This window comes from Bos indicus x Bos taurus, chromosome 28, assembly GCF_003369695.1.
Source record: "Bos indicus x Bos taurus breed Angus x Brahman F1 hybrid chromosome 28, Bos_hybrid_MaternalHap_v2.0, whole genome shotgun sequence".
NCBI classification, from domain to species: Eukaryota; Metazoa; Chordata; class Mammalia; order Artiodactyla; family Bovidae; genus Bos; species Bos indicus x Bos taurus.
In genome coordinates, this window is record NC_040103.1 from 31,961,789 (window position 1) to 31,989,405 (window position 27,617).

The 27,617-nt window shown below is 40.6% G+C and overlaps 1 protein-coding gene across 2 annotated transcripts in view; it reads left to right on the top strand.

The window, feature by feature from the left end:
* LRMDA (leucine rich melanocyte differentiation associated) overlaps positions 1-27,617 on the top strand; it is a 1,159,904-nt gene that overhangs the window by 820,161 nt on the left and 312,126 nt on the right. The gene's annotated exons all lie outside the window — the stretch shown is intronic.

Below are 27,617 nucleotides of genomic sequence, written 5' to 3' on the forward strand. Positions count from 1 at the left end.
ATTGATGCTTTTGAACTGTGGTGTTGGAGAAGACTCTTGAGAGTCCCTTGGACTGCAAGGAGATCCAACCAGTCCATCCTAAAGGAAATCTGGGTGTTCATTGGAAGAATTGATGTTGAAGCTGAAACTCCAATATTTTGGCCACCTAATGCGAAAAGCTGACTCATTTGAAAAGACCCTGATCTTGGGAAAGATTGAAGGAAGGAGGAGAAGGGGTCAACAGAGGATGGGATGGTTGGATAGCATCACCGATGCCAATGGACATGAGTTTGGATAAACTCTGGGAGTTGGTGATGGACAGGGAGGCCTGGCATGCTGCGGTTCATGGGATCACAAAGAGTCGGACACAACTGAGTGACTGAACTGAACTGAACTGTGAAATGCACCACAGAAAACTTTGGTAGTTGGTAAATCTGAAATAAAATGCAGTGCTTATTTCAGAGAAAAATTTCTGAACTTTTTTCTTGGTGACAACTGGTTCTATGACTCACTCTATGACCCAGATAGCCTTGTTGTTGTTCAGTTATCCAGTCATGTCTGACTCTTTGCTACCCCATGGACTGCAGCCTGCCAGGCCTTCCTGTCTCTGACCATCTCCTGGAGTTTGCCCAAGTTCATGTCCATTTCATCAGTGATGGCATCTAGCCTTCTCTTCCCCTGGTGCCCTCTTCTCCTTCTACCCGCAATCTTTCCCAACATTAGGGACTTTTCCAATGAGTCAACTGTTTGATCAGGTGACCAAAATACTGGCACTTTAGCATCAGTCCTTCCAATGAGTATTCAGGATTGATTTCCTTTAAAATTGACTGGTTTGATCTCCTCACTGTCCAAGCCTTAGCTAAACTCAGTATCTTCAGAGCTATACAGATCACTCTCAGGTTCTCTGATGATTGCCACTGTAATTCTTCCTGGAGTACAGAACTGGCATTGAACCTCTCTGGAGGTCTTGGTGGGCAATCCAAGTTGCTATCTTAACAATGAATCCTACAGGTCACTGATATAAGGGCTAATGTTAAAAGAAATGAGCACCTCCCTAGCATCTTAGTTCAGAAGCAGAAAACAATTTTTACTATCATAATACCTCACGGATTATCAAAAGGAAATGTGACCCAAGTCCATTCATCAGCAAATATTATTTCAAGCCAAGCTTTGTGTTTGTTGGTGTAGAAAATACAGAAGTAACAGGGTACTGTTTCTGCTCTATACACTTTCCTTTTTGTATGGCACAGGATTTATGAGCACAAACAACTGTAGAATAATATAAAAAATGACCAAGTACTAACTGTAATTCCCAAATACTATGGGAATTCAGAAAAGGGCAAGATCACTGAGGAAAATTAGAAACGTTTAAGCTGTTGAATCCAAGTTTTTCACACTCAAAGCTTCTCTTTGAGAACCTCCCAGGCCTCCATGTTTTGGAGGTAAAGTACACTGCCAAAGCTCATTGACCAAGCAATAATTCATGTACATACCACTGAAAATGAGTATTTCCAATGAGCCCTTCTGGCACCAAGAAAGAGAAAACCAGAATGAGCACACTGAACTAATGATCATTTCAGCCAAAAGGTAGAGAAGCCTCATATTTTCATTAGCCTTTGTATCTTATTACAGGTGAATACAAGCTTCTCTGGTGGTTTAGACGATAAAGACTCAAGTGAATATATCATTTGTAGGTGTTTTTGGAGATTGAAATTCACTTTGATAAAACCTGTTTACTACATTTGGGAAACTACCAGGAGTCTGCAACCCAACTGGGGATTCTGTACCAAGGAATGTGCTTATAACCACAGTGTAAGTAGTGAAATAGTAAAATAAAAGATCAAGATAAATGGGAGTGGAAGTAACATAGGTCTTGCAATAACTAAGACTTGGTCAAGCGATGGCAGGGATCAGGGGAGGCACAACATAGTAATGTCCATAATTTTAACCCTCAGTTCCCCATTGCTGATTATTCTAGGGCCAGCCATCTGATTTCCTTTGTTTTTGTTGGTGAAGACATAATTTCATGGATGTACCAAGGAGGATCATCCTTTTCTGAGTTGTGCTGTCTTTACACCCCAAAAATGTACCATAAACTTAGCATATATGATCATTGGCAATATTCAAGAATTTCTCATTCATTTAATGTCTTTAGTTACAGTCACAGCCTTTAACAACAAAGTAGGTGATGATGCGTCGTTGGGTAATTTTAATACCCATTTTGCCCTGGCACCTAGGCCACCGTTCGTTACTGAAAGTACCTCCTTCTGTCAGTGGTTTTCCAGACTGTGATAGGAGATCCTGGTGTATAGACACATTGGATTGTAAATGGAAGACTCGGTCCTTGTGGTTTCACTGAAGAGCTGGGTTGTATGTTTAATAAAATTGGACCATGTATCACTTGAGAATAATAAGTAATTACCTCCTTTAGCTGCTATCTCCTCAGATTCAAACACATGACATCAGGTTTTCTCCTCAATGGCAAAGTTACAGACTCAGTGTGGTTAATTAAATATCTTTTCTAATCAAATTAGCTTTCATTTTCTAAGTAGAGGTTTTTAACCTGAAAGTGGCTTTGAGACATTGTTTCTTTCAGCCATCACCTGTGAAAGGAACGATAATGTCCCTTCAAAAGGCTTCTCTAACAGTGAATAATTATTCTTTGTTTGACTGCAAATGCACATTCCTAAAATAATATATTCGCAAAGTTTCATAAATTATTTCAAGATGTATTAAAGAGCATTGGAAATAGTTCTTCTCCCTACAGGAGGTTGCCAAGAATACGTTTTGTCCTTTAAAATTTGAAACAAATTATTATTCACTGGGGGAACATCATTGGAGCTTCCCCCAGCTCCAGCTGACAGGTACAATTTGAAATAACCTGTTAATGGCAATGCTTTCAAAATTTAGAGATACTCTAAGCAGAGCAATTTTTAAAAATTAAAACCATATCTGGGAGTGGTGGCTTGCCTTTGGAGATCATGCAAAGTTTGGGACTGCACAGTTACCTGGATCAGGGCCTGGGTTTCAGCTGTCCAGGGTTACATCACGGCCCTGTGGAGAGGGACAGCTGTGTCTCTTGTGGAAGTTTACCTAAATACTTCCAGGCGTAATTCTCCTGAGACGTTCAGCTTAGCCATAAAATGCAGCATTATATAGCATAAAGGCTACTGTACTCTATTTGAAGTGACGAAAATGGAGTTCCAGTCCCAGAAGTCACATAACGTTAAAAAAAATCTCCTTATCTGTATAATGAAGAGGTTAGTTTAAATAATCTCTTATCCCTTCTAACATTAATGTTTGGTGTTTTACTGTAAGGTATCCCTTGAATCAAATATTTACAGAGAACTTGTTTTATGCAAGCCATTTACTCCCTATGTCTTCTACCAACCAAAGATCATTACTATCTACTTGGCATATCATTTCTTTTTTTAATTTAATTTTTTATTTTATATTAAGATATAGTTGATTTGCAGTGTCGTATTAGTTCCGGGTATATAGCAAAATGATTCAGTTATATATATATATACGTATATCCATTCTTTTCAGATTCATTTCCCATATAGGTTATTACATAATATTGAGTAGGGTTCCCTTTGCTATAAAGTAGGTCTTTATTAATTATCTATTTTATACATAGTAGTGTATATAGTATATATAATATAGTGTATATATTATTGGGCTTCCCTTATGACTCAGACAGTAAAGAATCTGCCTGCAACGAGGGATACCTGGGTTCTATACCTGGGTTCAGAAGATCCCCTGGTGGAGAAAATGACAACCCACTCCAGTATTCTTGCCTGTGAAATCCCATGGACTCCCAGAGGAGCCTGGTGAGCTACAGTCCACGGGGTTGCAAAGAGTTGGACATGACTGATCGACTAAGGATAGTACAGTATGTGTATGTTTGGGATGTCATTTCTTTATTAGCTCATTCTTTGTTTCACCTGATAAGAAACATTTGAATGTCTGAAGAATTGTTGAGTAGGTGGTTGTGACATGGGGCAAACCTCACTTCCCCATCTAAACTGAAATCCTTTTGAGTAACACAAGAAAAAGAAAAGACAAAGGAAAATAACACTTGCTTGGCACTCACAATGCGCTAGAAGCTGTTCTGGGTGATTTTGTAGCTTTGATTTTCTGCCATTGGAGTTAAGTGTGGTACTGGGAACACCAGAGCTCTCAGTAAATTCCGCCTGGATTAAGCAGAACCACCTGCTGCATAACTCATGGAGCCAGAGTTGAGAAAGAAAATCAGTGTATTTGCAGCTGTTCTTACAACTTACTTTTCTTCTTCAGAAACCTAATTCTAACATACCATCTCACAGCCAGTTAACATGGTAAATTAAAAGCATTTGGGTAAGAATGGTATATATAAGGTGATGGTTGGGGGACATCAGCCAAGATTAAAAGACGTGGGATTAAACTCTTTCTCTCATCAATTTGTTCTTTGCTTGAGCAGGGACTAGAGTGTACAGGAGCCAATGTGTTTAATTTAAGCAGTGAGCCAAGCGTAGAAGGATCTGGCCCTTCTTGTGCTCCTAGGAAGTGACAGTTGTGTTGAGGGATGAAAGGTGTACCTCACTCAAACTGAGATGACAGTGCAAAGCATGCATGCTGCACTCCCAAGCCCCTGGCAGGGATTGCTAACTCTACCTGAGCTCAAACAGCATCAACATTCTTTCAACAGAGCCCTCTAGATGCCCGTTATCAAATGACTGTTGTTAGCACAGGAGATGAAATCTATCTGTCAAGATGCGGGCTAAGTAGTAGATTCTCTAAAAAATGTGTGTATCCATCACATTTTGGGGATAATTCAAAGTATTTTTAAGTGCATCAAAGGGCTTTATCAAAGTACAGAGTGGTGATCCTTCAACCTCAAAAGTTAGCCACATCCCAGTTCTTCTTGATTACTTTGTTCTTGGGGAAAGGGATAATAGGAGGTGTTGTGAACTGATCACATTATAAATTTCCTGGCTTATAAAATGGGCGTGAGAGTCGGTTGATGAAATAAGGTGTATTCACAGCAATTGGAGGTAGCAAAGGAGTACATGTCACAGCACAATGAATCTTAGAAGCATAGGATTTCTGTAACAAAACACAGATAATACATATAACAGTATGACTTATGTAAATTAAAAATACGTGAACATGAAACAATACTTTTTTAAGAAAAGATGTTAAAGTGCTGACTATAAAAGATTGTTAAATTCTGGTCTATTAAAATGAAGAAACATGTTATTCAAAAAGCATCTTTAAAAATAGAAAAAACAAGTTATAAACTAGGAGAAGATATTTTCAGTATACAAATTTGATAATGGATCAGTATTGACTGTATCAAGAATGCCTATACATGAATAAAAAAAATCTATCAAAAACTTAGTGGGAAAGTGGACAAAAGATAGAGAAATTTTGCAGAGTAGGAAGTATTTATGGCAAATTAACATAGGAAGAGATATGCTTATTAATGATTAAGGAATTGTAAAAAAAAAAAATCCAATAAGATTTTTCACATATGTGACTGGCAAACATTTTTTTTTTAAAGTTAAGTGTTAGGATGTGAATCTATGGGAACTCTTTTATATTACTGTCAGGATTACAAATTGGTACTGTGCTTTGGAAAATAATTTACCTAACATTGAATATTAATATGCCCCATGACCCAGAAATTCCACTGTGACCCATGTATAACAAGAAACATCTGAAGAAAGTCTTTGAAATTATTTTTTTAATAGCAAAAGCCTGAAACCATCCTATATATTTTCAGTGGAACATTAAACAGCAGTCAGAACAAATGAAGTGACATGTAATAACATGGGTGTATCCTGCAATGCAGTAAAAGTGAATAGCATACTTTTTTCAAGAATTCATATGACAGGAAAGGCCCACACAGAACACATATAAACCATTGCCTTTGAGAAGACAAATGAGAATAGGAAATGAGGATATAAAATAAGTGTTTTAAAATGTTAATTTAAATATATGTAAATATAGCTTATGTACGTTAATGAATAGATTTGTGTTATTAGACTATGTTTTTGTCTTTGCCTGGCATAATCGTGTGGCTCATTTGAGATGTAGGAGTGCCTTTGTGACATAACTAAAGAGATTTCACAGAAGGTCCTCAAACTGCACCCCTTTTACATAGAAACTGTACCTTCAAATTAATATTACCAATGAATTCTTGGAAGCCAAGGCCTCGTGTCTTCAGGAGTAGTCTCTTGATTTGTTCTTAGACTTGTTTCATCAGGCCTCCTGGTGACATGGGATACTTGGTGACAGAATAGAAGGCGGAGGGCGTGGGGATGAGAGAGGTGCTTTCTGGAGTGGGGCTAATCCAGAACTACTGATGTAGTTGGAGAGCATGGTTGGAACAGAGGACAGGCGACAAGCCCGGGGTCCCAAGGGAACCACAAGGAGATTGACAGTGAATGGAGAAGAAGGAGCATTATCTTTCGTTACTTTTCATATTGCTTTACCATGAGTCATGGAAAACTATGTTGGGAAATGGATAAGGAAAGAACAATGGGAAAATATGAAGACGTAATTTTGAAGTAATTTTTGTGTTTCCTGTAAGCTTTCATGAGATTCACACCCTTACTAGAAAGCTTGTCTGTTTTTGCTTCCTATTTTAGAATGCAAACTCTGCATTCCCCCTCTTTGCTCACCTCTGTTACCTGTTTCTGAAGGTTATGTTATGTGATGTCCAGACCTCTTAGGAGGTACTTTGACTCTCATAAGATTGCTGTTTGAAAATACAAGAATTTCAAGCTTGTACCAGAGTCTGTAAGCAACACCATCCAGGCGTAATGATTACAAGCAAGAGCCAAAGACGTGGATCTGCTGCCATGTTTGATCCCTTCCCTTCTCCAGAGTCTCTCCCTGTGTGTCCTAGAGTCTTTCATCCTGATGGGATCCAATCCAGAGACATTCAGTGGCAATTGCTTCTGGAGTGAGGGGCCTGGCAGGCACTTAGAATGCCTGTATTTGGAGTGGAGTTGGCTCGTGTAATACTTAGTGAATGGAATTTCATTAGGTCCTTATCTGTGTGCAGTGAGGAAAAGAGGTGCTTTTACACAGTTGCTTGTAATGGAGTGGAAAATTGCATTTCCCCCTCGCCCAAACAGTGCCATTAGTGGGGAGGCAGACTGTCTGCAGAGAGCGGGAAGCCACCTCAGGCGGTGCAGGGCTGACAGCCCGAATGATGGCAGCGCTGAGAGACCCGGAAGATATTAAAATAAAAACAGGTTGTGTTGTTCTTTTTGTCCCGTAGCAGTTCTTCCCTGCAACGCAGGGAGTGATTGGATTTGAAGCACTGAGAAAAACATGTTAAGTAAGAAATTGTTTAAATAAAGTTGTTTGAGGTTGAAACTCTCCCCCAGGCGTGGAGTGGAATGTAGTTAGCTGCCTACAACTGACAGATATCCAAGAGGCAGTATGTTTTGAGCCAGGCATGTATACAGGGAACTTAAAAAGTGCAATGAACAATGTGGTCTCCTCTTTGGTCATCCAGGTGGAGTCCAGCCCCACTGGGTGGTGGTGGACACTGGGGTGGCCAGGCAGTGCATTCAAGTTCCCGTTTTTATTTTTCCAAGGTTCTGAGAATTGCAGGCGGGAAAAGCTGTGAGGCATAGTGCAAAAAATAGCGGGGAAATCCACGGGGGTCTGAGAAATCCTCATTCCTACACTGGGAGAGAGTTTCTTAAAAAAAAAAAAATTGGAATACAGTTGATTTACAATGTTGTATCACTTTCTGCTGTACAACAAAGTGAATCAGTTATACATACACATATATCCACTCTTTTTTTAGGTTATTTTTCCACATAGGCCGTTACAGAATATTGAGTAGAGTTTCCTGGGCTATGCAAGTAGGTCCTTATTAGTTATCTTCTTATATTTAATAGTGTATATATGTCAATCCCAGTCTCCCAGTTTACACCCACCACGCCCTTTTCCTCTGGTAACCATACATTTGTTTTCTGTATATGTGACTCTACTTCTGTTTTATAAATAAGTTCATTTGTTTCTTTTTTTCTATGAGGACTGGTGTTAGACACAGTCCCTTGGGAGCTGCCAGATTAACGTTGGGGAGGAGCAAAACCTGTCCCAGGCGAAAGCAAAGACAGAACCTATGCAGCTCCTGGGCTCAGGTGAACCCCAAATATGAAGTGGTGCATGCCAGGGTGTTGGGAAGGATGGCGGGTGGGGGGGGGTATGAAAACCTTTTGTGAACATCCCAGGGCACTGGAAAAGTAGTTAGTAGAAAGAGTCCCCTTAAAATTGAATCAGGAAACCATTAGGATATTTGATATTCAAACTGCACAAGACCTTCAGAATTATTATCAAGTCCAACCATTCTTAGAAGGATGGAGAATTTCTTTCTCTTGAGATAGAAATATCAAAGCAGAGTCCCCCGGCATCCCTCCCACCAGCATTTACTGTCTGTATACCTTCAAAGTCTTTTCTCTGTCTCCTTGTCCACTCTCTACTCCAGCTTCCTTTGTTTCCTCTTTGGGGAAATTCTCTTGGGCATCCCTAACCTTAGCCTCTTGATTTTGCCTGTCAGACACTGAAGATTTAGGGGCATCAATTCAGTTCAGTTCATTTCAGTTGCTCAGTTGTGTCCGACTCTTTGCGACCCCATGAATTGCAGCCAGGCCTCCCTGTCCATCACCAACTCCCGGAGTTCACTCAGACTCACGTCCATCGAGTCAGTGATGCCATCCAGCCATCTCATCCTCTGTTGTCCCCTTCTCCTCCTGCCCCCAATACCTCCCAGCGTCAGAGTCTTTTCCAATGAGTCAACTCTTCGCATGAGGTGGCCAAAGTACTGGAGTTTCAGCTTTAGTATCATTCCTTCCAAAGAAATCCCAGGGCTGATCTCCTTCAGAATGGACTGGTTGGATCTCCTTGCAGTCCAAGGGACTCTCAAGAGTCTTCTCCAACACCACAGTTCAAAAGCATCAATTCTTCGGCGCTCAGCTTTCTTCACAGTCCAACTCTCACATCCATACATGACCACTGGAAAAACCATAGCCTTGACTAGACGGACCTTTGTTGGCAAAGTAATGTCTCTGCTCCCTTAACTAAGTCGCTTCAGTCGTGTCCGACTCTGTGCGACCCCATAGACGGCAGCCCACCAGGCTCCCCCGTCCCTGGGATTCTCCAGGCAAGAATACTGGAGTGGGTTGCCATTTCCTTCTCCAATGCATGAAAGTGAAAAGTCAAAGTGAAGTCGCTCAGTCATGTCCGACTCTTATCGACCCCATGAACTGCAGCCTACCAGGCTCCTCCGTCCATGGGATTTTCCAGGCAAGAGTACTGTATGTAAATCAGAGTTTGAACTTACATGACCTATGCATGAATAGGCCTATGCTCAGAGGTTGCTAAACCCTGGCTTAAGGCATGGTCATAAAAAAAAATTCTAAAAATTAAAAAAAATGTGACTCAAATACTATATGAACACATATATCATTATTTTAAATTATTAATATATTTAAGTCAGTAATCAGAATACTGGTAATATGGTAGAGATGGTTCTAACAGCTTTTGTGGAGTTGGGTATTTATAGGCACTCCAAAAATAAGAGGAAAAAAAGTTAAACTAGGATTGTTAGGTTAGATACAAAACTGACCAATGTCCTATAAAGCAGTAAGATCCTAACCTTGGAGGACCTTTTTTTCTTTTCCCTTTAAGTGTATGGAAATCTATAATTTAATGTATAACTTTACTGTGTCTAGGCTCTAATGAAGTAGGGAGCAGTAACACCAAACATCAGTATGATGTCCCAAGGAATTAAATAATTCTTAGGGGAGGACCTGTCAAACTGCCACAGCATGCCACAGAGAGGGCATTCTGTCCTTCGCAGGCTCCCCACACCTTTATTTCCAGGTTTTGGATACTTTTTCTCAAAAACCTAATCCCAGAGTTTAAAATTGGTATTTCTTTGAAGTGTACCAGGGTTTGGTGTACCTGGTACTAAGACTCTACTGTGAAGTAAAGTCCCAACTAGTATGTTAAGTTTCCACCCATAAATTTAACTTTTAGCACATTTATTGAGTGGTCTGTATGTGCTAGGCATCACGCCAGACTTTCATGTACACTGGTGAACAAACCAAATAAAGCTGTGAGGTTCAAGATAAGAGAAGTGCCTGTGCTGACGGAAAAGAATTATAGAAAGCCCATCACATGCCTCTGCCTGGTGTCTGAGTCACAGGGTGGGTGTGGATTCCTCAGGCCTTTGCCTGGATTTCTTCATATACGCAAGAGCTGGTTATGTTCTATCAAATCCTATGAGATGTGAATGGCAAAAAGGAATTTGGGATTCTGTGGGGGTGTGACTTTGCTTACCATTGTAGCCCCTTGGATTTAGACTGTTAGGTAGGTAGAATAGGGAAAAGGAGTCCAAAATGGCCGTGGCTGAAAGACAAAGAAGGGAAAAGCCCGCGAAAATAGAACAAAAGAAGGTCCGAGGACCGGAGTGAGGACCTCAGGTAAAACAAAAAACACTCCTGGCTGGCCCAATTTACATAGGACAGGCCCACGGAGAGATAAACATATAAATAGAGGAGCCAAAGCTAGCTCGCTCTCTCTCTCTGTCCCGCGTGCTGGGGTGTCTCCTCGTGTCTTTGGATCAACGTGCCCTCGTGCCTCGAAGATGGATTTTCCTGCTATCTTCTAAATAAAATAGAACTGTAACACTGAGCTGTAACACTGATTTGTCTAAGACTTATAACACGGTCCATTCGAGACCTGAGAGCTATAACACGGTCTATCCAAGACCTGAGAGCTGTGACATGCTGAGGGGGCTTTAATGTCCGTCACTCCAAATCTTTGTTGTGATGAGACAAAGAACGGAGGAACATCCACTCGCGTGACGAGACTATCCAATGAGTGGAATAATGTTAAAAAACAAAATTCAAAAAAATTCCAATGAATAAAATTTAAAGATCTTATTGGCTTTATTCAACAATTTGAGAATCAGACAGCATTCAGTCTAGCAGATAGAAAGGAGCTCCAAAGAATTGTGCAAAATAAGAGACATTTATGGTCAGAAGGGAGCAGAAACAAACAAGTTATACTAGGAAAAAAGACAGATTTGTTATTGTAAGGATACTTTTGATGGCAGGGGTCTGTCAGGCAAATTGCCTAACTAATGCTGATCAGGTGATTCCTGATTTGACATTTAGGATTACATTTCTGGAAGAGCCAAACCTGTGATTAAGTTGCTTCTTTTTGGTGATGTGGAGCTTTAGCATACATGACTCCATTTTGGGCCTGTTTTCTTGTTTTTAACAGTAAAATATACTGAACCACTGCTCATGGATCTTTTAAATTTGTTTATTTATTCAAAGATTTAGTAGATAATAATTCCCAATCTATTCCTAGGCAAGAGTCTTAGAATAAAGTATATAGTTTCCTGGTTTTCTCCCTGCTTCCCCTGCTTCATCAATGTGACTAATAGCTGACTCCATTGACAGGGACACACAGGAAAATTGGTATTTTTCCTTAAGTTGGAATCTTGCTTCCATTGCAGATCTTCAGTCTTTAGAAGGCAGGCTGGGCAGTAATAGTTTGTTTCCCAAGGCCCAGAAAGGTTTAGGGTGGTTTTTGTTTTTCAAGAAGCTCTTGGCCAAATTAAAAAGCTATCTTTGTAATCAACTAAGTTTCTTCTCTGAGATGATCCCCAAGAAGGGTGGTTAAATTAGGGTGCTGGCCAAGGAATCCTTGGACATATCTGCCATTCTTCCAGTGAGACCTCATGATGGCTCTCTGAGAAGGAAGACTGGTTGACTTTACAGTCTGATCATCATATATGGTATTTCAGTTAAGTATTGGCCAAGATTAAGACACTCTTAGGCTCTGAGAGTTGTACAAGAAAGGTATATAGAGGTACAGAGAGAGATTGAGGAGACACGAGATAGCCACCGAGCACATAGCTACCTATGAAAGAGCTTAGGTGCTGAATGCCGAGTGCATGTGCGGGCTCCCAGTGCTCCAAGAATTCGTTCATCAGTGTAGACTGATGGGCAGGAAAGATTCTTACTGGTAGGAAAATGTTAGTTTAGATTGAATCCCTGGAGCATAAATACCGTCCAGATTACAGGAGGCAGGAGGTGTTGAGCTTTCTAAGGTGGATGGAGAGCGGAAGCCAAGTTGTAGATAGTTACGTGCTAAGGGTCTTTGTTGGTGGGGGAGGGGAGGGCTGGGATTTTGTGCAGCTCCTGTTTGGTAGCTGCTCTAGAGGCACCCAAACTGGGATGCCCTGTGTCGTTACTGTTGACTTGGATGCCCATCAGCGGCCGGTCTTACAGCTACAGTTTTGGTTATTTGTCCTGGATCTGAGTTAAGTCAAGCCACACCAGTCAGAAGCAGGGAACTTGCCCCTTTCAAAATAGATGGAATGTTTCCCATTAATGCGGTCGCTGCCACACAGATTAAAGCTCGTGTCAGAAATTAAGCTGTTCAGCAGTTTTTGAATCAGACCCTAAATATGGCATCCCTCACGTGAGGTAATTGTGTGTCTGTATGTAAATTCTTAGAGAATATACTTATTTGGGTATAATTCCAACTATAGTTCTTGAAAAAAAGTAGAAATCTGGAAAAATGAATAAACACAATTAATTAGATGGGATATTTATCCTTGACTTAAATTAGAAAAATTGCCAAGAGAAGCTATGAAAATCCCAGTTAAAACAACCAGACTGACTTTATATTTCAGTGTTAAGAGGGCCCCCAAAAATGCATGAGTAAAATAAATATATATTTGGGGATGACACCATCTTGGCATTTTCAGGCATTCTTTTCTAAATATATTCTTTATCTGAGCTGTCTCACAATACTTTTAATATAATTAAAAGCACATAATGAGTGCCAGACTTGTCAATTTCAACAACAAAGTGCTGAAATTTGCAGTGAAACTGAGAGATCCATCTCCCACACATTGTAATGAATAGGTTCATAAAAGGAAAATAGTTTAATTACATTTTAGTTCATGGATTGTTAATAGGCTGGAGTATCTAAATTGAATAATGTGATTCTGGTAATAATTATGTGTAAATGAACTTGTTTAAATGATATTTTACAGCTTCTTTATAAAATTACAGCTAGAGGCAATCCAGTGATAGACAGACAAAGGCCATGCAAAAATTATCATAAACTATTAGCTTGTTTGCAAAGGGTTTTATGTTAATCTTTTAGTACTTAAAGCAATCTGCAATTAACATATCATGGGGAGCTGCCTCCGAGCAAAGGCATGCAAATTGAAGTGCTTAGATAAAAAGCCATTCACATTGGGGGGAAAAAGAGAAAGGAAAAAAAAGGAAAAGGAAAAAAATCAAAGAAAGGGTGGCAAAGTACTCAGAGGGTGCTGGTTTTATATTTGAGATTAAGGAGGTGTAATGATTGTGTTATCTAACTATGGCTGTAATTAAAGCTTTTCTCCTGCAGACATGACAATAGATACCGCATTGATTTCGGTGTTTTAATTGTGAAAGTCATTTTATTTCAGGGCAGAAGATATGAATAGCCTGAATCAAAGGGCTAGAAGATTGCTTTGTTGATAGTACTTGTTCAACAGCTGCCTAGCTGCTTAATACACAAGTGTGGAGAATGCAGAGAGACCCAGGGAGGTGCTGGGGTATTGTAATTCTCCTGCTGGTTTCCTCTCCTTTTATGAAAAAGGCGTCTAGGATCTGGGTACTGATGGTAAACAAACAGCCTTTTCATACCTCACTGATGTTTTTCCTCCCCAACTTCTCAGAACAAAAGAAGTCATAAAGGGCCTTGAACTAACTTTACTACTGCTCTTTTAAGCTACAGAAGTTTATGCAAAGTAATAAAACCATTCTTGCTAGCTGAGATATCACTCCTCTAATGGAGAACAAAGTCTCTAAATGGCAGCTGTAGTTGTTATCACAAATAGCCTTATGACAGAAACAGTTTGTTGGGGAGAGATTGGATTATTTACATTAAGGACATATCCACAAAATCTCACACACAGTTAGTTTGAGATTAGGACTTCCTTATCAGTTTCTATATACAAACTGCAGGCAGGAAATTAAGTGAAAGGAGAAACATATACAATCCCAGAGCAAAGAGAATTCTAGAGGGAATTCTAATAAAATGAAGATGCTGTGGACTTTTTCAAAGTATCTCATTTTTGTATATTTCTAACAGTTTAAATAGAAGTGAAGCCCAATGGTTGATAATTATTCCATTATTCTACTAATTTATCTCTATCTTTGTGTCTTAAAACATTGAATGACATATTTCAAAGGGTCTGAATAATAATAAATTTGGTTTGGAGGAAGTTTGTCCCTGTAAGTGATATAGTTCAAAATGACCAGATACAATATATTTTAAACCTAACAAGAAAAACATCAATAATCATTAACTGAATGTTGCACTAACCATTTTTTTTTTTTAGTATATTGTTAATCTCTGTAACAACTCCAGAGAAATTGATGGGTTGATCCTCAGTTTATAAAAGAAGAAACTTGGGTTCATAGAAGCAGGGAAAATTGGTCAAAGTCACACAGCCAGTTAGGGGCAGATATCGGAGAAGGCAATGGCACCCCACTCCAGTACTGTTGCCTGGAAAACCCATGGACGGAGGAGCCTGGTAGGCTGCAGTCCATGGGGTCTCTAAGAGTCGGACACGACTGAGCAACTTCACTTTCACTTTTTACTTTCATGCACTGGAGAAGGAAATGGCAACCCACTCCAGTGTTCTTGCTTGGAGAATCCCAGGGATGGGGAAGCTTGGTGGGCTGCCGTCTATGGGGTTGCACAGAGTCGGACATGACTGAAGCGACTTAGCAGCAGCAGCAGTATAGACTAGCAGCCAGGAATCCTGGCTCCAGAACCTGCAAACTTAACCACTGCATGAATAAGACTTAACTCAGAGAACAGGGTACCAGTAGTATGGACTGCAGACAACCACTTAGGAGTCATAGCTGGAAGGACTGGCGATCCTGTCCTGGTCTAAACATTTTGGTACCTGGATCCCTTTGACAGTCTGGTAAAAACACATGGACCTCTTCTCAGACTAATCATCAGACTAATGATTTTTAAATGCACAAAATCAAGTATATAGAGTTATGAAGCAAACTAAATATATTGAAACACTGTTGTCAAAATATTTAAAAATAAAATTTATAACAGTAATTTATCTGCTTCCTTCTTAACACAAGGTCCAAAAGCAGGTCAAAAAGCTACTGTAATTTCATAGCACTGGTGAATGTAAATAGTATTTCAGATTTCTGCAGTGATATGACATGAAATTATCTTATTGATATTTTTGTTGCCTACATGTAAATCAGAAAAAATGTTTTCTAAGAAGTTAATGGAAACAAAGCTATTTTTATGTCTTTTTATATAATACCAAGTATACATTATATCTATATATATATAATAATATATAATTATATAAATACATAAATAGTTTTATATATAAAAATAATTTCTTTCCCATCCAAGTTCATGGACCCTGAATTCTATAGGTGTGAAATGCTTAGGGTAAGAGTATTTTTTACACATGAGGAAACTGAGGCCTAGAGAAGGAATGAGTCAAGGTTATCAGTAATTAGTAGTGAGTTGTAGATTAGAATTGATTATAGCTCAAAATTTAAGGAAACTTATAATACTGTTAGTTTCTGTTAATTTCTTCTTCTTTGGTAGCTTTCCCTTATATGCTCTTAGAATGTTAAGACTTTGTCTTTACAGCGTTGTCTTTTTCAAAGTGGGAGCACCAGGCATTCCCATAGCACCTTGGTCTTGTGTTGTCTATGATGAGTGTCTGGTGCTGCTGCCAGTGGGCAGGGCTGGGTAGAGCCCAGCCATAGGGACTCTGAGGGATACAATCTGGGAGGCCAACGTAAATGTGAAAGCTGTGTACTTAGAGGAGCAAGAATGCATACTTACTATACATCTCTTTTTATAAATTTAGGCCATTATACCAAGATACCTTAGATTGGGTGGCTTAAACAAAAGAATTTATTTCTCATGCTTCTGGAGGCAGGAAGTCCAAGATCAGGGTGTGAATGTGGCATGGTTCTGGTTGTGGACAAAAAATTATTGTCTGTCATTTTAGTAAACAAAGAATGTTGCCTGCTAGCCCATAAACAAGGATGGTAGCCATCACCAAGGCGTCAAGGAAAGCAGCTTCCCTGATGGTGTGCCCTGAGGAGAATTCAGGATGGAGAAAAATAGGATACTGGCCCTCACTAGTTAAGATGCATCTCAAAGGAATAATTTCAGTGAGCCCAGACTCTTAGATCTTCCCATACATAGAAAGGCACTGAAATTGTTAATTTGAGATAACTGGTTTTTGTGATTAGCAGTTTTTTGATTTTTTTTTTTTTAACATGTCTTCCCCCTCCCCACTCCCCACCCCTGACTTCCTCCTTTACCTCTTTGGAACAGTTCCTCAGACCTATCTAAGAGGTTGACCCCCAGGCTGTAGTCCTCAGTCAGGTCTCCAAACAAAACATAACTCCTAACTTTAAGTGTGTATTTTTTTCAGTCAACATGGTGAGAATTCTCTTCCTGGATTCCTCACGTGGTGGAGAGAGAAAAGTAAGCCCTTTGGTCTCTCAGTTGAGTTCAGTCACTCAGTCATGTCCAGCTCTTTGCGATCCCATGGACTGCAGCATGCCAGGCCTCCCTGTCCATCACCAGCTCCCAGAGCTTGCTGAAACCCATGTCCATTGTGTCCGTGATGCCATCCAACCATCTCATCCTCTGTCGTCCCCTTATCCTGCCTTCAATCTTTCCCAGCATCAGGGTCTTTTCCAGTGAGTTACTTCTTCTCATCAGGTGGCCAAAGTATTAGAGTTTCAGCTTCAGCATCAGTCCTTCCAGTGAATATTCAGGACTGATTTCCTTTAGGATTCACTGGTTTGATCTCCTTGTGTTGCAGGAAGGCCGACCCCTTCCAGGGCCCGAAACTGGGCCCTTGTCTAACACTCAGAAATGAATTGTCCGAGAAGACACATGTGCTGACAAAGCAAGAGATTTTATTGGGAAAGGGCTCCCGGGTGGAGGGCAGTAGGGTAAGGGAACCCAGGAGAACTGCTCTGCCGCATGGCTTGCAGTCTTGGGTTTTATGGTGATAGGATTAGTTTCCGGGTGGTCTTTGGCCAATCATTCTAATTCAGAGTCTTTCCTGGTGGTGCATGCATCGCTCAGCCAAGATGGATGCTAGCGAGAGGGATTGTGGGAAGTGGACGGACATGCGGTGTCTCCTTTTGACCTTTCCCGAGCTCTTTTGGTTGGTAGTGGCTTATTAGTTCCGTATTCCTTATCAGGATCTCCTGTCATAAAACAACTCATGCAAATGGTTACCATGGTGCCTGGCCAGGGTGGGTGGTTTCAATCAGTGTGCTTCCCCTAACACTTGCAGTCCAAGGGACTCTCAAGAGTCTTCTGCAACACCACAGTTCAAAAGCATCAATTCTTTGGCACTCAGCTTTCTTTATAGTCCAATTTTCACATCCATACATGACTATTGGAAAAACCATAGCTTTGACTAGATGGACCTTTGTTGGCAAAGTAGTGTCTCTGCTTTTTAATATGCTGTCTATGTTGGTCATAGCTTTTCTTCCAAAGAGCAAATGTCTTTTAATTTCATGGCTGAAGTCACCATCTGCAGTGATTTTGGAATCTGTCACTGTTTCCATTGTTTCCCCATCTATTTGCCATGAAGTGATGGGACCAGATGCCATGATCTTAATTTTCTGAATGTTGAGTTCTGGTCTCTTACATGAACACTAATAGCACTCATGAGGGTTCTACCCTTATGACCGCATGACCTTTTAAAAGCCCCACCTCCAAATACCATCACACTGGAGTTAGGCTTCCCCCGTATGAATCTGGAAGTGACACAAACATTCAGTAGTTAACAATACCAACTCTATGTGTGGTCTTTGTATATCCTCTTGAAGTTAATACTTGGAGAGACCTAGTCTGCAGTCTCTGTCCCCATTCTAGAGAGGAAGAGAGAGGCTCGTGCTGAGCCAGCAGCCACCTTGGAATTCATCTGTGTCCTCACAGCCTTTTAAGACACAGGTGCTTTGGTCCCCATTTTACTTATTAGGAAACTGAGGCTCTAAGATGTTCAGCAAGATGACCCAACTCATTGTTTATTAAGTGACGGCACCAGGAATTTAACTGTGTCTGTTACCTTTAAGGCCCATTTTGTTCCTGTGCCCTGCATTGAAGGGATAAACACCACCAACCTCCCCACCAGTTGCTTTTAAACAGGTATTTATTGCAAAACTTTTGTGTACCTAATACTGTCCCAGGTAGATATGGAGGAGGGAAGGATAGAGGTTAGAGAGAAGTATATAAGGATATCCTTATCATTGAGCTTACTTTCCTAACTCTCCTGATTGAACCATTAAACGTAGCACAAAGGGAACCCACAGAAAACGTTCAATGACAAGCATGTACAACACCAACACCATATTATTAATGATGGTGATGATGGTGATGGTGATGGCTAACATTTTTTGAAAGTATGCTGTTTCAAGTGTTTTTCCATAAGTTATTTCATCTGACCACACATCCCAGTAAATATGTGCAGTGGCAACACCACCCTTATAGTACTCACACTTGGCAAGAAGGACTCTGCCAAGGCCCCCACATGTCACAAATGCAGAAACATAGAGATGTGTGTCCCTGATTGATTTTGTAGTAACATTTAGGGCAGTCTTGGTCATGAATTGAGCAAACAGGTGTTATGGGAGAGGAAAGATATGCTCTGCCAATCAGATCAACTCTGCTGGCGTCTTTATAGGAATGTTTTCCTTCCTCAAATCTCACTTTGCTGATATAGAATTTTTAGGTAATTCCAAGCAGTTCTCCAAACGATACACCATGAGTGAAAAGAGTGTGGTTCACCCCCTAGTCACTTTGGTTTATTAGGGGTGGCTTGCTTTCAACAAAAGCATTGCTTACTTGAGTTTCAGGGCAGAGGCCATGATTTTTTATTCTTTCTTCTAATAGAAGCCCAAATATCATGTTGCTGTGTCCTATATACTTCACTAAGCTTCTCTAATGGATAAGGACCATTTCCTCCTTAAATAAAATCACTATGTCATTATTTCAACTAAAAAAATAACAATAATTCCATAATATTTTCTAATACCCAGTCCATGTTCTGATTTTCCCAACTGTCTTAAAAAATCCTTTTGCATTGAGTTTGTTTGAATCAGGATCCAAACATGATTTACATATTGTATTTCATTGCTCTGTCTCTTTGATCTCTTTTAGGTTCTAAAAGTTTCCCTTCTTTTCTATCCCCTCCTCCCCACCGCCCATCCCCTCCCCCCCATCCCCCGCCGCATTTCTCTCTCCCCTTCTCTTTATCTTTGTGCATTGAAGTTTTTTGAGGAATGGACTCATTTGTCCTTGGAAATGAACTGCTTTGATTCTGACTGGTTGCTCCCTCATCGTGTCATTTACCTCCTTTAACCTAGTCTACACCAGGGACTGCTTAGATTAAAGTGCATGCTTTTGAACATGGTGCTAATACCTCCCACCGCATCACATCATCAGACTCTTAATATCTGATCAGTACATTCAGATAGTATCAACTGGCCTCTTTCGTTTTAAAATTCCCAATCAACCTTTCACCTAATGTTCGAGTGTTTTTCCATGATGGTGACAGAAGTCCATTATTTCATTATGGGTTGCAGAATGGCAATTTTCAGATTATGTCATCCCTTCTGCATATATCATCTGGAATTCTTCTATGGAGATAAATGTTACTCTATATAGCAATGGTTTTAAAAGTTTTCTTCCAGCATAAAGAAACTTAGTTTAAACATCTCATTTGAGAACTGAAAATTTGAAACATGAACAGGAAGTAGTGGGGGATGAAGTGGAAGTGCTTGCTGAGTGACCCTTTCATCCTCTGGCCTTTATCCTCTACACTGTGGCAGAGGAGCCCTTGGGATCTGGGCAACACAGATGGGGGATACCCTGGTGAATCACACTGTCACCTCCCTGCTTCCATCAGGCTTATAGTGCGGTGTTTGGAGTAAAGAAGTGTGTGCCCCAGTCAGTACCAGAGAGGCTTGCCACACCCCACTCGCTAACTCTGGGGATGTTAACTTTGATCAGCCCTATTTCCCCATCTGTAAAGCAGAAATAAGAGCACTAACTTCATAAGACAGTTGTGAAGATTCCATGTGCTTATGCCTATAACATGCTTGGTGTAGAACTTGCTGCCTCACAACGCTCGGATGCATTACCTTTTTATTGTAATCAGTCATTGTACTGTTTTTTTCTCAGGGCTGCCATAGCGAAGTACCACAAACTGATGGTTTAAAACAACAGAAATGTCTTCTGCCACAATTCTGGAAGCTAAAAGTGTGAAATCAAAGTTTCAGCGGGGCCATGCTCCCTCTAAGCCTCTGGGTTGAATCAGTTGCCTCTTCCTAACTTTTGGTGGTGACTGGAAAGTCTTGTTTTTAATTCACTGATAGGTGCATCATGCTGAGCTCTCCTCCCTGTTTGTCTCTTCACATGGCTTTCTTTTTGTGTCCTCACATCATCTTTGGGTAAGGACACCCGTCATATTGGGTTAAGGGATCACCCTGCTCCATCATGACCTCAACTTAACTAATTACATCTGCAATTGCCCTGTTGCCCAGTAAACTCCTGTTCTGAGGGACTGGGGTTTAGGACTTCAATATACCTTCTGGAGAGGATATAATTGAACTCCTAACAATTATGTAACCATTCAATGCAGAGTCCTGCATCTTCTACTACAAGGGTTTCTTTCCTATACTGTTTGATACGGTGTTCACTTTTCATGCATTTTATGCCTTCCTACTGGTTTTCTTTCAGAGATGTGATGCTATATACTGCAGGGTAAGGCAAGATGAGCAATTCTTCCACATTTAGACCCAGAAAAGACAAGTGAATAAGTCATTCTCCAGCTCCACAGAGAGGGTGGGAGCAGAAAACGACAGCTAGAACATCTCCTGTAAACAGCAGCAGAAGAAAGGCCACTTTACAGAGCCTTGCACATCTCAGCACTCCCAGCCTGGCACTACCCTGGCAGGCACCCAGTGGTCCTCCCCTCCGTATCAGGACAAGCGTTGGAGCAAACTGTTTATTTATCAATTCTTAATTGAGTTGATGTTTACTCATGATTGTGAGCAGATGATTAATTTATTATAGAGTTCCAGGAGTCAGCTAGAGAGGAGATCATTATAAAGAGAGATTATAATAGAGTTCTCTGCACTTGTGGGTCTGGTAATAAAAGATTGACTGATATAATTAGATGGGGTTTGGTAACAAATATTATCACATTATGTCTGAATCTTATTTGAATGTATTGGCCTTTTATCTTAAACTTATTAGGGGGTGGCTATAGGTTAAGTTGACACCTGATAGCTCTTTTACTCCTGCAAAGGAGAGCAGAACTTTATAAAAGAGTCAATTGTTTTGATGTTTAGAGGCAATGGAAAGGTATCTTTCCAGGAGCAGCTCTCTTCTTGGTTCCTAGAATAGTGGCAGGATTGAGGGGAGCTTACCTTTCAACACTGTCACTAACTTGCTGTATAACTCTGGGCAGTTGAAAGGCTATGTTCTTGCTATACTGTGACTGTGACTACAGCATCTTTATCTTGGCCAAAGCTATCCTTGACAAAACAGATAAAAGAAAAGACAGGAAATAGCATGGCAGTGCCATGAGGAAATGGGCTGTAAGTGAGAAAGGCTTGACTTTCAAATTCAGATGTAGGAGGCTGAGTAGTGGTCCCCCTACCAAACCAAGCAAACAAAGGTATATCCTCATTCTAACCGAGGGAAACTATGAACGTGACCTAATTGGGAAAAAAAGTTTTTGCAGATATAATAAAGGATCCTGAAATTAAATCATCCTGGACTATCCTGGTGTGTTATGAATCTAGACAAATAGAGGAAAGATAGATGGACAAGAGGAGTTCAGGTGAAGACAGGGCCAGAGATTGAAGTTAGGCAGCTACAAGCCAAGACCACCTGAAGTCACCAGAAGCTGGGAGATGGAAGCAAGAAATCTCCTTGTGAGCATCTGGAAGGAACTCAGGCTTGCTGACACCTTGATTTCAGACTTCTGCCCTGCAGAACTATGAGAGAATACATTTCTGTTGTTTAAGACACCAGGTTCATGGTTATTTGGTGTAACACCCCTAGGAAGCTAATACACCAGCTGTACAACAAATACCTTGTAAGCCCTTTGGACCAGTCTCTTAATCTTTCTAAGCCTCAGTTTTCTCATCTATACAATTTTGGTTATTATACTCATCTCTCAGCATTGTGTGGGCCAGACACAATAAGCTGTAAGAGCTCACCCAATCTGGTGCCTGGTGTGTGATAGGCATTCAGTACATATCAGATCCCTTCTCTGTCATGTCCCACTCCTTTCTGTACATGACATTCTAACTTAACATCTCTTTCATCTTGTCCTCCTAAAACGTTTGCTAAACCAACAGCCCTCCCCTGAAGAATGTTCTATTCTTCAGGAGCTGTTCTTATGACTGTCAAATTAGAGGAGATAGCACGATACAGCTGGTATTCTTAAGGCAGTTGGGTGAGAGCCATGTAGATATAAAAATTTTTCAGAAAATGCAGTTCATTGAATGCAGCTCTATAATGGAGCAGCTGAAGTCTATACTGGAGTCCCAGTGTGGCTGGCCAGCTGTGGTCTGTTTCCTTCACATGAAGGGGGTCTCAGGGCACATTCTCAGCCTTGCGGAACAGACAGCACAAGGGAGAGGAGTGCAGATAATATTTTGTACTGTGGAAAGAAGCTGATGGAAATGGTTTTTGCTGGATGCACTGATTTTAGATCTAGAGAGTCATGACTGATCATATCCCACCCAATACAGACTGAAGAAGTCAGTGCTGGAATTTAGAGCATGATGGACTTGAATAAATGTTTTCAGAGGCAAGAGTTCTTCTGAGGGGCATTAAGAGGATGCAGAATTAAAAAGAGCACTGGTCTAGCATTGAAACATGTATAATATCATATAAGAAATGAATCGCCAGTCCAGGTTTGATGCAGGATACAGGATGCTTGGGGCTGGTGCAGTGGGATGACCCAGAGGGATGGTACAGGGAGGGAGGTGGGAGGGGGGTTCAGGATTGGTAACACGTGTACACCCGTGGCGGATTCATGTTGATGTATAGCAAAACCAATACAATATTGTAAAGTAATTAGCCTCCAATTAAAATAAATAAATTTAAATTTTAAATAAAAGGAAAAAAATAAAAAGAGCACTGGTCTAGATTTCACTTTTGTCCTTGATGAGCTATAGGACCTTGGACTAGCTATTCAGGTTCTCTGTGATTTCATCTACATGCTGAGGTGGATGGAGCAGCTTATCTCAGGACTAAAATTCTATTGTTCCATGAAAACTTGGGGTCAGGCTGTAGGGCCATCTAGCCCATACCTATTGTCTGGAATCTGGCTAAGCATATTATAGAATTGCAAGAAGGCAACAAGGGAAGAGAATTTTAGAGGAAAATAAAGGGTGTTCTCAGGCTTCTCAGTTGGTGCTAGTAGTAAAGAACCATAAGAGACACGGGTTCAATCCCTGGGTCAGGAAGGTCCATTGGAGAAGAGCATGGCAACCCACTCCAGTATTCTTGCCTGGAGCATCCCATAGACAGAGGAGCCTGGCGGGCTAGGGTCCATAGGGTCGCAAACAGCTGGACACGACTGAAGCAACTTAGCACACAAAGGCATGCAAAGTGTTTTCTCATATACTCCATCCAGAGCATCCGCAGTCATCAAGGGGAGAACAGGAGATTTCCTAAAGGCTCGGAGACCTCCAACCCCTGGTTCTCTTGAGGACCATGTGTCAGTGACAGTTTCACCGTCTCTAAATGGCACTGAGAAAACACTTTATGGGTGCTGAGTGGACGGGAGAATTCCTGGGGATGTGGCCTGTTATGAGGTTGGTGATGTTTGCCTTTGGGACATTGGTGCCCCTTCTTTTGCCTTTTCTGCATGAGCAGTTTCCTCCTGTTTCTCGAGTCTGATCAGTTCATTAATGGTGAGAGGGAAGGAAAGGGAAGGAGATAAACATTTATTGAGAGTCCAGGATCACCCCCTACTGAGAAAGGTCTGTCTTCATAACCACCTTATGAGGCAATAATTTTATTCCCCTTTTATATGTTAGAAACCTGAGGCAAGGAAATGCTTGGTATGTTGGCCAAGTCACTATTAAAAATTTTTGTATCTATCTAGCTGCACTAGGTCTCAGTTGTGACACCCAGAATCTTTGATCTTTTTTGAGGCATGAAAGATCTTTAGTTGTGGCTTGTGGATCTCATTCACCAGTCAAGGATTGAACCCAGGCTCCCTTCATTGAAAGCGTGGTGTCTTAGCCATTGGACCACCAGGGAAGTCTCTAAGTCACTAGTTCGTAAGAGCAGGAATTGAACTTATGCCTGTTTTAGAGCCTGTGCTTCCTTCACTAGGGCATCCTAGCCCTGCACTGCGATGTTAAGCTCCACCCACTGGCACCTACCTCCCCATGTGTATTGTATACAAGGCACTGGACAACGTGCATTGGTAGTTAGGGGTGGAGGAGAATGAGCATAAAGAAATACGGAAAATAATAACTGAGTAATATTCTATTGTGTATGTGTACCACAACTTCCTTATCCATTCATCTGTCAGTGGACATCTAGGTTGCTTCCATATCCTAGCTATTGTCAATAGTGCTGCAGTCAATGTTGGAGTACATGTGTCTTTTTTTCAATTCTGGTTTCCTTGGGGTATATTCCCAATAGTGGTGTTGCTGAGTCATATAGTAGTTTTATTCTGAGTTTTTTAAGGAATTTCCATACTGTTCTCCATAGTGGCTGTTCAATTTGCATTCTCACCAACAATGCAAGTGTTCCCTATTCTCCACACCCTCTTCAACATGTATTTGCTGCTTTTTTGAATTATAATTTTGTCTGCACAGGAATGGAATTGCTGGATCATATGGTAGGCCTGTTTATAGTTTTCTGAGGAATCTCCACACTGAGCTCCATAGTGGCTGCACCAACTTAGAGTGCCCCCCAGCAGTGTGGGAGGGTTCCCTTTACTCCATCCCTCTCCAGCATTTGTTATTTGTAAACTTTTTGATGATGGCCGTTCTGACCAGTGTGAGATGGTACCTTACTGTAATTTTGATTTGCATTTCTCTAATAATGAGAGATGTTGAGTAACTTTTCATGTGTTTATTAGGTATCTGCATGTCTTCTTTGGAGAAATGTCTGTTTAGGTCTTCTGCCCACTTTTTGATTGGTTTGTTTTTCTGGTATTGAGCTGGATGAGCTGCTTGTATATTTTAGGAGATGAATCCTTTGTCAATTGTTTCATTTGTTATTATTTTTCCCATTCTGAGGGTTGTCATTTCACCTTGCTTATAGTTTCCTTCATTGTGCAAAAGCCTTTCAGTTTAATTAAATCTCATTTTTAATTTTTGTTTTTATTCCATTACTCTAGGAGGTGGGTCATAGGGGATCTTGCAGTGATTTATGTCAGACAGTGTTCTGCCTATGTTTTCCTCTATGAGTTTTATAGTTTCTGGTCTGACGTTTAGGTCTTTAATCCATTTTGAATTTATTTTTGTGTTTGGTGTTAGGAAGCGTTCTAATAAGGAAGTTGTGGTACATATATACAATGGAATAGTATTCAACTATAAAAGGGAACACCTTTGAATCAGTTCTAATGAGGTGGATGAACCTAGAGCCTGTTATACAGAGTGAAGTGAGAAAGAGAAAGACAAATGTTGTATATTAATGCATATATATGAAGTCTAGAAAGATAATACTGATGATCCTACTTGCATGACAACAAAGGAGACACAGACATAAAGAACAGACTTTTGGACATAGTCGGGGAAGGAGAGGGGATGATTTGGGAGAAGAGCATTGAAACATATACATTACCATATGTAAAGTAGATAGCCAGGGATAGTTTGCTGTATGAGGCAGGGGACCTAAAGCTGGTGCTCTGTGACAACCTAGCAGGGTGGGATGGGGAAGACGGTGGGAGGAAGGTTCAAGAGGGAGGGGATATAGGTATATCTATGGCTGATTCATGTTGATGTATGGCAGAAGCCATCACAATATTTTAAAGTAATTATCCTCTAATTAAAAATAAAATGCACGCCAAGTTGCTTCAGTTGTGTCTGACTCTTTGTGACCCCATGGACTGTAGCTTACCAGCATCCTCTGTCCTTGGAATTTTTCAGGCAAGAATACTGGAGTGGGTTGCCATTCCCTTCTCCAGAGGATCTTCCCAACCCAGGGATTGAATCCATGTCTCTTATGTCTGCATTGGTAGGCGGGTTCTTTAACACTAGCACCACCTAGGAAGTCCAAAAATTAAAAAATAGTTTATATATATATATATAAAATGTATATCATCCTTTCTCTAAACCTTGTTATTTAATTATACGGATATAGCAACAACAAAGGCAGTGCATTTTGTTGCTGTTCAGTTGCTAAGTCATGTCCGACTCTTTGTGACCCCATGGACTGCAACATGCCAGACATCACAGTTCTTCACTATCTCCTAGAGTTTGTTCAAACTCATGTTTGTTGAGTTGATGATGCTATCTAACCATTGCCCCCTTCTCCTCCTGCCCTCAATCTTTCCCAGCATCAGAGTCCTTTCCGATGAGTCAGTTCTTTGCATCAGATGGCCAAAGTCTTGGGGCTTCAGCATCAGTCCTTCCAATAAATATATAGGGTTGATTTCATTTAGAATCAACTGGTTTGATCTCCTTTCTGTCCAAGGAACTCTTAAGAGTCTTCTTCAGCACCAAAGTTTGAAAGTATTAATTCTTTGGCACTCAGCCTTCTTTATGGTCCAGCTGTTCCATCTGGTCATGACTACTGGAAAAACCATGATTTTGACTATACAACATAATGCCTCTGCTTTTTGATACTCTGTCTACGTTTGTCATAACTTTCCTTCCAAAGAGCAAGTGTCTTTTAATTTCCTGGCTGCAGTCACTATCCACAGTGATTTTGAAGCCCAAGAAAACTGCCACTGTTTCTACTTTTTCCCCTTCTATTTTCCATGAAGTAATGGGACCAGATGCCATGATCTTAATGTTTTTAATGTTGAGTTTTAAGCCACCTTTTTCACTCTCCTCTTTCACCCTTATCAAGGAACTCTTAGTTCCTCTTCACTTTCTGCCCTTAGAGTAGTATCATCTGCATATTTATCAACAATATAATAATTAGGGACATGATGATAGCAGCTTACATTATTGTGCAATTGCTATGTGCCATATACTAAAGATTCTACAAGGATTTTTCTCATTGAACCATTACCACCACAACCCTATGTCAAGTTTTTACATATGAGGAAGTCGTGACCTAGAGAGATTCAGAAACGTGACCAAAGTCCACAATGTTTAGGTTTCCTGTGATGGAGCCAGGATTCAAATCTTTCCTTGCTTTCCTGAGAATATTATTACTCAGCAAGCGGGAGAATTGAGGCCCACTTGAAACTCATTGGTAGGAGAGATGAGTTTGGTCTGAAGTGATCATGGTGGGCTGCATGCAGAAAATGGAACTCTAAAGGCCTATTTGGAAGCAGCCATACTTCACATTGAAGGACACATTTCCTA